The 10393-nt window shown below is 38.8% G+C and overlaps 1 protein-coding gene across 3 annotated transcripts in view; it reads left to right on the plus strand.

The window, feature by feature from the left end:
• AKAP6 (A-kinase anchoring protein 6) overlaps positions 1-10393 on the plus strand; it is a 558374-nt gene that overhangs the window by 56457 nt on the left and 491524 nt on the right. Inside the window, exons 1-2 of one of the 3 annotated variants that reach the window (XM_060619471.3) lie at positions 4199-4318; positions 9181-9323. The exons of 1 other annotated variant lie outside the window; for it this stretch is intronic. The gene's annotated coding sequence lies outside the window, so the exon portion shown is untranslated. Of the gene's footprint in view, positions 1-4198; positions 4319-9180; positions 9324-10393 lie in introns of those variants that run through there. One more of the 3 variants, XM_060619475.3, reaches the window with a different exon arrangement.

Here is a 10393-nt window from a genome sequence, read left to right on the forward strand (position 1 = left end):
AATAACACCAACATTCTTCACAGAGCTAGAACAAACAATACTAAAATTTGTATGGAGCCAGAAAAGACCCCAAATAGCCAAAGCAATCCTGAAAAAGAAAACCAGTGATGGAGGCATCACAAACTTGGACTTCAAACTGTACTACAAAGCTGTAATCATCAAGACAGTATGGTACTGACACAAAAACAGACAGATCAATGGAATAGAATGGAGACTCAGAAATGGACCCATCAATGTATGGCCAACTAATCTTTGACACAGCAGGAAAGAATATCCAGTGGAATAGAGACAGTCTCTTCAACAAATGGTGCTGGGAAAACTGGATAGTAACATGTAGAAAAATGAACTTGGAACAATTTCTTACACCATACACAATAATAAACTCAAAATGGATGAAAGACCTAAACCTAAGACAGGAAGCCATCAAAATCCTCAAGGAGAAAGCAGGCAAAAACCTCTTTGACCTCGGCTGCAGCAATTTCTTACTCAACACATCTCAGGAGGCAAGGGAAACAAAAGCAAAAATGAACTATTGGAACCTCATCAAATAAAAAGCTTCTGTACAGTGAAGGAAACAATCAGCAAAACTAAAAGGCAACCGATGGAAGGGGAGAAGATATTTGCAAGTGACATATCAGATAAAGAGTTAGTATTCAAAATCTATAAAGAACTTATCAAACTCAACACCCAAAAAACAAATAATCCAGCGAAGAAATGGACAAAATACATTGAATAGACACTTCTCCAAAGAAGACATCCAGAATACAAATCAAAACCACACTCAGATATCACCTCATGCCAGTCAGAGTGGCCAAAATGAACAAATCAGGAGACTATAGATGCTGGTGAGGATGTGGAGAAACGGGAACCCTCTTGCACTGTTGGTGGGAATGCAAACTGGTGCAGCCACTCTGGAAAACAGTGTAGAGGTTCCTCAAAAAATTAAAAATAGACCTACTCTATGACCCAGCAGTAGCACTGCTAGGAATTTACCCAAAGGATACAGGAGTACTGATGCATAGGGGCACTTGTACCCCAATGTTTATAGCAGCACTCTCAACAATAGCAAAATTATGGAAAGAGCCTAAATGTCCATCAACTGATGAATGGATAAAGAAATTGTGGTTTATATACACAATGGAGTACTACATGGCAATGAGAAAGAATGAAATATGGCCCTTTATAGCAACATGGACAGAACTGGAGAGTGTTATGCTAAGTGAAATAAGTCAGGCAGAGAAAGACAGATACCATATGGTTTCACTCTTATGTGGATCCTGAGAAACTTAACAGGAACCCATGGGGGAGGGGAAGGAAAAAAAAAAGAGAGGTTAGAGTGGGAGAGAGCCAAAGCATAAGAGACTCTTAAAAAATGAGAACAAACTGAGGGCTGACAGGGGGTGGGTGATGGGTATTGAAGAGGGCATCTTTTGGGATGAGCACTGGGTGTTGTATGGAAACCAATTTGACAGGAAAATTCATATATTTAAAAAAAAAACGACATCCAGATGGCTAAAAGACACATGAAAAAAGCCCTCCACATCACTCATCATCAGGGAAATACAAATCAAAACCACAATGAGATACCACCTCACACCAGTCAGAGTGGCTAACATTAATAACTCAGGCAATAACAGATGTTGGTGAGTACACAGAGAAAGGGGAACTGTCTTACACTGCTGGTGGGAATGCAAACTGGTGCTGCCACTCTGGAAAACAGTATGGATGTTCCTCAAAAAATTAAAAATAAAACTACCCTACAATCCACTACTGGTAGTAATTGCACTACTAGGTATTTATCCAAGGGATACCTATGTGCTGTTTTGAAGGGTCACATACACCCCAATGTTTATAGCAGTGTTATCGACAATAGCCAAAATATGGAAGGAACCCAAATGTCCATCGATGGATGAATGGATAAAGAAGATGTGGTACATATATATACAATGGAGTATTACTCAGCAATCAAAAAGAATGAAATTTGCCATTTGCAACTACATGGATGGAACTAGAGGGTATTATGCTAAGTGAAATTAGTCAGAGAAAGACATACCATATGTCTTCACTCATATAAGGAATTTAAAATACAAAACAGATGAACATAAGGAAAGGGAAGCAAAAATAATATAAAAACAAGGAGGGGGACAAAACATAAGAGACTCAAATATAGAGAACAAACAGAGTTGCTGGAGGGGTTGTGGGAGGGGGGATGGGCTAAATGGGTAAGGGACTTAAGGAATCTACTCCTGAAATCATTGTTGCACCGTGTGCTAACTAACTTGGATACAAATTAAAATAATTAATTAATTAAAAAAATAAAAAAACACTTCCTTGAGAAAGAAAGTATAAGGGTTCCTTTTTCTCCATATCCTTACCAACATTTGCTCTCTCATTTTTTTGATAATAGACATCATAACAGGTGTGAAGTGATATCTCATGGTTTTGATTTGTATTTCCCTGATTAATGATGTTGAACATCTTTTTATATTTTGCTATTTGCTATTTGTATATCTTCATTGGGAAAATGTCTCTTCAAGTCCTTTGCTCATTTAAAAATCTGGTTTCTTTTTCTATTGAGAGAATTCTGAGAGTTCCTTATATATTTGGAACGTCATTGGTTATATGGTTTGCAAACATTTTCTCTTTTATTAATTGTTTCCTTTGCTGTGCAGATACATTTTAGTGTGATATAGCCTGCTTGTTTATTTTTGCTTTTGTTGCCTATGTTTTCTGTGTCATATCACGAAGAACCATTGATGGAGCTTTTGGGTGGCTCAGTCAGTTAAGTGTCCAACTTTTGATTTCGGCTCAGGTCATGACCTAGTAGTTTTTGAGATTGAGCCCTGCATCAGGCTCTATGCTGACATTATTGGGATTCTATTTCCTTCTCTCTCTGCCCCTCCCCCAATCACACACACACACACACACACACACACACACACACACACACACCTTTCTCTCTCTCTCTCTCTCTGTCTCTCAAAATAAACAAATAAACTTAAAAAAAAAATCCTTAACAAGACCAGTATCAAAGAGGTTTTCCCCAATATTTTCTTCTAAGAGTTTTATAGTTTCAGGTCTTATCCTTAAGTCTTTAATCCATTTTGAGTTAATTTTTGTGTAAGATATGGGCCCAGTTTCAGTTTTGTATGTGGGTACTCAGTTTTCCCAGTACCATTTATTGAAGAGGCTAGTTTTCCCCATTTTTTATTCTTAGTGACTTTGTTGAAAATTAGTTGACCATATATTCATGGTTTTATTTCTCTATTCTGTTTAATTGACCTATGCACCTATTTTTATGACAATACCACAATGTTTTCATTACTATATAAGATAGTTTGAAATCAGGAAGTATGATGCCTTTTCTTGCTCTCCTCTTACTGCTGAAGGTTGCTTTAGCCTTTTGTAGTATTTTATGGTTCCATGCAATTTTAGTATGGCTTTTCTATTTCTGTAAATGCATTGGAGTTTTTTTTTTTTTAATTTTTTAAAATGTTTATTTATTATTGAGAGACAGTGAGAGATAGAGCATGAGCATGGGAGGGGCAGAGAGAGGAGGAGACACAGAATATGAAGTCGGCTCCAGGCTCTGAGCTTTCATCACAGAGCCCTGCATGGGGCTGGAACCCACAAACCGTGAAACCATGACCTGAGCCAAAGTCAGATGCTTAACTGACTGAGCCACCCAGGCGCCTCTAAATGCATTGGAGTTTTGATAGAAATTGAATTATGCCTGCAGATTGCTTTGGGTAAAATGCACATTTTAACAATATTAATGATTCTAATCCATGAATATGGGATGTCTTTCTATTTATTAGTGTCTTCTCCAATTTCTTTCATCAGTGTTTTATAGTTTTCAGTGTATAAATCTCTAGCCTCCTTGGTTAAATTTATTCCTAAGTTTTTTATTCTTTTGTATGCTATTGTAAATGGGATTGTTTTCTACTTTCTTTTTTGGGTACTTTGTTGTTAGTATATAGAAACACAACTGATTTGTGAAGACCTGGATTTTCTTAATCTCTTTGGGATACTGAACAGAAATACAATAGATTGGGTAGTTTATTAACAGCAGACATTTATTTCTCACAGTTGTGCAGTCTGGGAAGTCAAAGATTAAGTGGCTGGTAGATTCAATGTCTGATGAGTACTCACTTCCTCTTCACAGATACCTCTTTGCTTTTGCCATCACATGGTGGAAGGGGGCAAGGGAACTTTCTCTGGCCTCTTTTATAAGGGCACCATCCCATTCAGGAGGGATCCACCTTCAAGAACTAATGACCTCTGAAAGTCTCCACCTCCTAATACCATCACCTCTGGGGTGGGTATTTCAACTTTTGAGTTTTTGGAAGGAACACAAATATTCAGTCCATAGCACTGAGTAAGCACTGTGAACATAGAGCTAGGTCAAGCAATGCTTTTATGACTTGTTTTTTCATGATAATCTCAATATATGTATTTATATATAACCCTTATAAACCCTTATGTGATTTATGTGGTATATGTTCTTTATGTGACGTGTATACTTATGAATATTTTAGATTTACTTTTATGCTTATGTCTCTGTAATCCCTTTCAAAAGAATTCCATGAAGCAATATATTTTGTATTATGGTGAAATGTTTTTATAACAAGTATGTTGATAGAATGTTTATTTCAGCAATAAATTGGTAAATTTAATAATAAAATGATGTTGCCTAGAGTAAAGGGAAAGATTGGTAATGTGTACAAAAACTCATTCCCACCTATGTTTCTGAGTCTATATGTATATGGTGTGTTTATATGCACATACATTCATAGGAAAAGAAATGACTTTTTCTAACTAAAATTATCTTGGAAAACCACATCTTTCTAGAATGTATTATGTTTATGCTGGAAGAATATTTATAAATGAGGGTTAGTTATTATATTAATAATTTTCTCAGTAAGAGGAGGAATCTAGTTTAAAAGGTTGTGGAGGCTAAAAATGCTTTGTTAGTTATAAGACTGAGTTCTAAATAACTTGAAACAGATATCCTGACCACTATCCCCTCTATGTCTGATGGCACATAGTAGGTGTTTGCTTGCTGACTTGCTTTATCATTTTGGTCAGATCTTCTCAGTAGTACTCTGAAGACTGTTTTCTTGAGTAGACAAGATTCAGACCTATGAAAAAATTAAATTCTAAAATAAGGAAGCTTCAGAAATACAGTGCAGAGTTTAAATAGCTTGTAACCCCCTGCTTCATAAGTTGGTCCCGCCTGTTTCCTTTCCCTGTGTAAAGCAGTGCAACTGTGCTTCCACCAGCACATTAACGCCACTTGGTTTCATGTTAAAGGTTTGTGTTTGGAGTTAAACCTAAGTGAAGCAGTAAACCATACTCTCTATAAAGTCAGGCAAGATAAAATCTTAAATTCAGGAGGGTGGCAGGGAAATGTCTCAACAGGTTGAAACCAGTTTCTATGGACAAAATCACCCCAACGTCTGCTTCAGGCTCCCAATCTACGTGTTCATTCAGGGTCTAATCTACCTTCCCTGGGGTTTTTGAGGCTTTTTGGCCTTTATTGATGGGAATTTTCCCGGGGAAAGGACATAGGAATGGGGCTCAGCCTGATAGGGGTGTGAGGTCACTGTCATCAATCCAGGAATGTCCAGGAGAAAAGATAATGCCTTGCATTTTTCTTGTGGGAGAAATCTTGCCAATTCAGGCCCTGATCCTGACACTGTTAGGGTCTCATTGCTGAGGCTCAACACTTCAGAACCCAACCTTTTCTTTCCTTCCCAAGGAGGCTACATGCTAATGGTGCCCAGTTGCACCTTACACAATGTCTCTAATGGCTTTCTGGATCAGTTAGGTCTCTGTTTACTGTGATTGAAATCCTAAAACATACTGGCTGATGCAGAAAAATGGACCTTTTGGCTCTTATAACCTACAGAGCCAGAGTAGGGCTGATTTCTGGCTCAAGCAGTCTCTCCAGCTCAACTCAACTCTGCTGTGCTCTTTCTTTCATTGGCTTTATTCCTAGACAGGTTCTTCATTCATGAATGCAAAATGGGTGAGCAGCTTCAAATTTGACATCCTTTCACTTTTAGAACCAGGAGCCAACAATGATTTTCATTAAAATGTGTCATTGCATCTCATTGGCTTCAGTGGGGCCCCATACCCATCTCTAACTAATTAATGTCTGTAGGTCAGGGGAATGTAACAAACTGGCTGGCTTAAGACTGAGTCGCATGCTCCATTCCTTTAATTGGATTCCTGCCCAAAGCATATAACCTAGGATGTTGGAAGACGTGATGTCTGGAAATAATAAATCCAAACTTCAGGTAACCACACTAATAACTGAGCTTTTATATCATTATTATGGCTGAAAGTTCTATTGTGACCACCAGTGATTAATAATTTTCAGACAAGAATTTTTGCTTTATATGGATATCTAAAGAACGTAGAGAGATGCTGAGCATTCAACAATAAGAGTCAGTAATGTCCACTATAGTTTGGTATTCAAGTATTTTTGGTTTCCAGATATCCTCAGAAAGTATATAAAATATACTGATTGAAGGGGCATCCATAGGCAGCCTGGGTGTGTGGTCATAAAAGCATGTGGTTGAAGTGTTTGAATGCTTGAACATTTTATGAATGAAGGTCAATTTTGAAGCCAGAATTGGGCATTTTTGTTAGAAGATTAGCTAACCACTTTATCCTTTTGTGAAAGAATTTGACCTTTGGTTAAGCTCTGTTCTCCTGGAAACCTGAAAATGATAAAATGTCAGTAATATTTTTAGGCAACAATGCTATGGGGAAAAATGGCCCTTTGTTAGTAAAAATTACTACTGGAAAGTAGGAGAATTTCTCTGCTTTGGTCTCAACTGTGCTCTCTAAGAGGAGCTGTTTGTCCATTCTGCCTATGGCCCTAGCTTTGGGGGAATCTCTAAGTGGTCCCCTCCCTACCATCCATTATGTTATCTGGCTACATCTGCAGTGAGTGATGAGGGGCAAGCCCTTCTTAGTCTGGATTGAGATAACTATAAATTCTGAGAGGAAGCCATAGGTTGGATATTTTCTGAGTTCAGTGATTCGTATAACTGGGCATAACTTTTGTGGGAACCCTGGAAATTATGTCTATGAAATTGTTACAAAGATATGGGCTTCTATGAGGAATAATGCTTTTAAGGCTGGGTGCTCTTAAACTTGCCTATGTTCTGCTCATTGCTCTTGAGCTGTCACCTAGGGGCCAGGTAAAATAGCTCCTGGATACTGTGTGGGTTGCTGAACTGTTTGCTGCAAGACTCCTGCAGAAGAATAATGCCTGATGCTGCCTTGCTGGCAAACTCTCTGAGCAGACTGGTTGGCTATGATAGTCTTGTGTGTCTGAATGTTCACTTGGGCTCAAGAAGACCCATTGGTGGTATTGCAGACACATATGTAAAATGTAGCCCGAAACAAGGCTCAGATTCCTGATATCATGATGTGGCAGATAACTATATATTATGCCTGTTTCCTTTTCTTCCTGGGTACAAAGCTAGATTGTATTTCCCAGTCTCCTACAGTATGTGTGGCTATTTGACCAAATTTTAACCAATGGAATGTGGATGGAAGTGTAGAAAAGTACTTCCAGATCTGGCCCATAAAAACCCTCCCTGTGCCATCTCCATCTGCCCAATGACTGCCAAGGACTCTAAGGTTCTAGAGGAGGGCAAAATCTCAAGATAGAGTCCCTGAATCACCATATAGAAGGTCACCTGCAATCAGAACATCCATTTAGACTTCCAGTGAACAAGAAACACACCATTGTTATATTTATCCAGGGTATTTTGGAGGCTCACCTATGAAATCAGCTAGTACTTCCCCCAGCTAACAGTTGCTAACTAACATCTACTAGGCCTCAGATTCAGACATTTTAACATAATACACTAAGGGATGCAGGCTTGTCACATTTCCAGGAATAACTTCAGGGTTTTTTAAACCTTTAAAATGCAAACAGAAGATGTATGTTTACATCGTGAGCTGTTGATTTGGAAATAATACTCATTTACTCCTGATATGGTAAGAATTTGGGACACAACTCCTAATTGTAAGTAGGGGAAAATGGCCAGGAGGAAACATTTGTATAAATGTTGCTCTGTCTATAATAACACCACCAATTTCTGCCTTGCCAGTTCAGAATGGCAGAGAAAGGCTGCAAGTAGACTGTTGTACTAGAGATGAGAGAAGTTTCTACAGCCTTTTCTACAGCCTCCAGACTGAAACAGGGACTCAAGGGGATTCTAGCCCATTGTTGTTTACAGTCCTGTTTCCTGCCTAGACTGTGGATGGACAGCCAGTGGAAAATTAGTCCATGGAAAAAGGATTCTATGGTCAAATAAATTAGGGAAATACTACATAGTATATTCTCCCCATGAGGGATCTCAATGCATATAAGCAAATTAAAGACTCTGAGAAGCTCTGTAATAAGGAATCCTGTTTTTAACTCTGTAAGTTTTTAGTAAGTAACAATATATTATAATTTTATTATATGTTATTATATTTTATTAAATTATTTAATTTATATTTTTTAAATTGTTATAATTTTATTTATAATTAGATAATACATGTATAATAAACTACCCCCAAATCTGTTCAATACAGTAAAGGTTTATTTCTCACTCATTGAAGTTCCATGTGAGTCAGGGGGTGATTGGGAGAGCATGGCTATACCCCAGGTCATTGGGGCCAGAGACTCAGGCTCCATTCACAGTGTGGGGCTGTTATCTTCTAGGGCTTCAGAATTTTCCACTAGATTCTTTGCATCCAGCTAGCAGAGAGGGAAGTATGGGAAAGGTACACATGCTCCTAACTAACTTTAGAGATGTTTCTTTTTAGTTCCACTCACATTCCATTGGTGGGAACCAATTCTAAGGTCCACCTACAGGTAAGGGCACTGGGAATGTACCTGGAGGAAGAGGAGACACATGGATAGTGGTGAGCAGTCTGAGTAGCTGTCACAAGTTGTCCTGCTGATCCCTAAATATTGTTTTCTCCTTTTTGCCCTATGACAAGCATATTCAAACCCCGCAGAAGCTACCTAAATTCCCATCTAGTCATGACATTCAGCTGAAAATCCAGGAGTTTTTAGTGATACAGAGTTGTCTCTGTCAGAGGCAAAAAGGAAGACACATAGTGGTCCCTAACCCCAACCGTTCTGAAATCCTTCTCATCATTCAGGTCTGAAGCTTCCTGCCTCATTTCACTGATCTGGCCTTGATTCTCCTCTGCAGAAGAAATTCATTTATTCTTTGTTGTCCATGGCCCTGGCTCTGCACCCTGAAAGGATCTCCTGTCCATTATCTTCCTTGACCTCATCTGAAGTGAGTGGTAAGGAGTAAGCCCTCCTTGGTAGCAGATCTTACAAGCCATTTCCTAACCATCTTAGTCCAGGGTCCAGAATCTGGCTGGATGTACAAATGAGAGCCACAGAGCCTCCCCTGATTGGGGTGAGTGGGCTATTAATGACAGTAGTAATAAGACTTGACATTTCTATGATGCTGGTTTCCAAATGCTTTTATATACATTATTGTATGCAATCCTCAAAATAAACTCATGAGGTGGGGATGTTTAACAGTGAGAAAGGCCACTGGGAGGCCTAAAGTTAACTATTATAGGCCCATTCGCAAGGCAAGAAAACACTTTGTGACTTGCTTCTGTTTTTTGGGTCCCCCCACCTTTTTTTTTTTTTTTTACCTGATCTGAGCCATTTTTGGGGTTAGTTATTCAGCCATATCAGGTTGTTAAGAGTCTGACCTCAGATTTGATGAGCCACCATCCATCTCTTCCCAGTGAACAAAGACTTGCTTTTGGTAAAGGAGACTGACAAGGTTCTTCTCATTCTGAGAAACCATATTCAAATAGGAAATACCTGATTCTGCCCTGCTCTCTCCTCTTTATAGAACCATGGGGTTTCAGTTCTAGAAAGGCCAGTAATATTGTTCTAGATCCATGACTCATTCCATCTTCCTCAGAGACTGAAAGGTTCTTCAGAAGTGTCTTCATGGGTCACTTCAGAGCGGATGAGGTAGGGGGAGTAGGGGTTGAGAAAGGTTCATCAGTTTTGGTTCTGGGCTTATCACCCCTCAATCAGGGCAGCTTAGCTTTGGACTGTAGCATTAGAATAAAGCATTCAAGTACCAAGAAATCTTGAAAACCATGGTTATTAGTGAAATACATTATCTCTGCAGATGAAAAACTTGAAGTCCAGAGAGGTTAATTGGCCTGAATGCACATAGATGCTCACTGGAAAAACTGGCATTAACACTATGTTTCCTGAATCCCAGATAAGTGTTTGCTCTGGAGTGGTTGCCTGTTATTTCTCTTGGTATATAGCATGTGGTCTAAGATTAAGGATGGGAGTCAGGCTCTGCCCGTGACTGAAGCATGGGTA

The sequence above is a fragment of the Panthera onca genome, chromosome B3 (assembly GCF_046562875.1).
Source record: "Panthera onca isolate mPanOnc1 chromosome B3, mPanOnc1 haplotype 2, whole genome shotgun sequence".
Lineage (NCBI taxonomy): Eukaryota > Metazoa > Chordata > Mammalia > Carnivora > Felidae > Panthera > Panthera onca.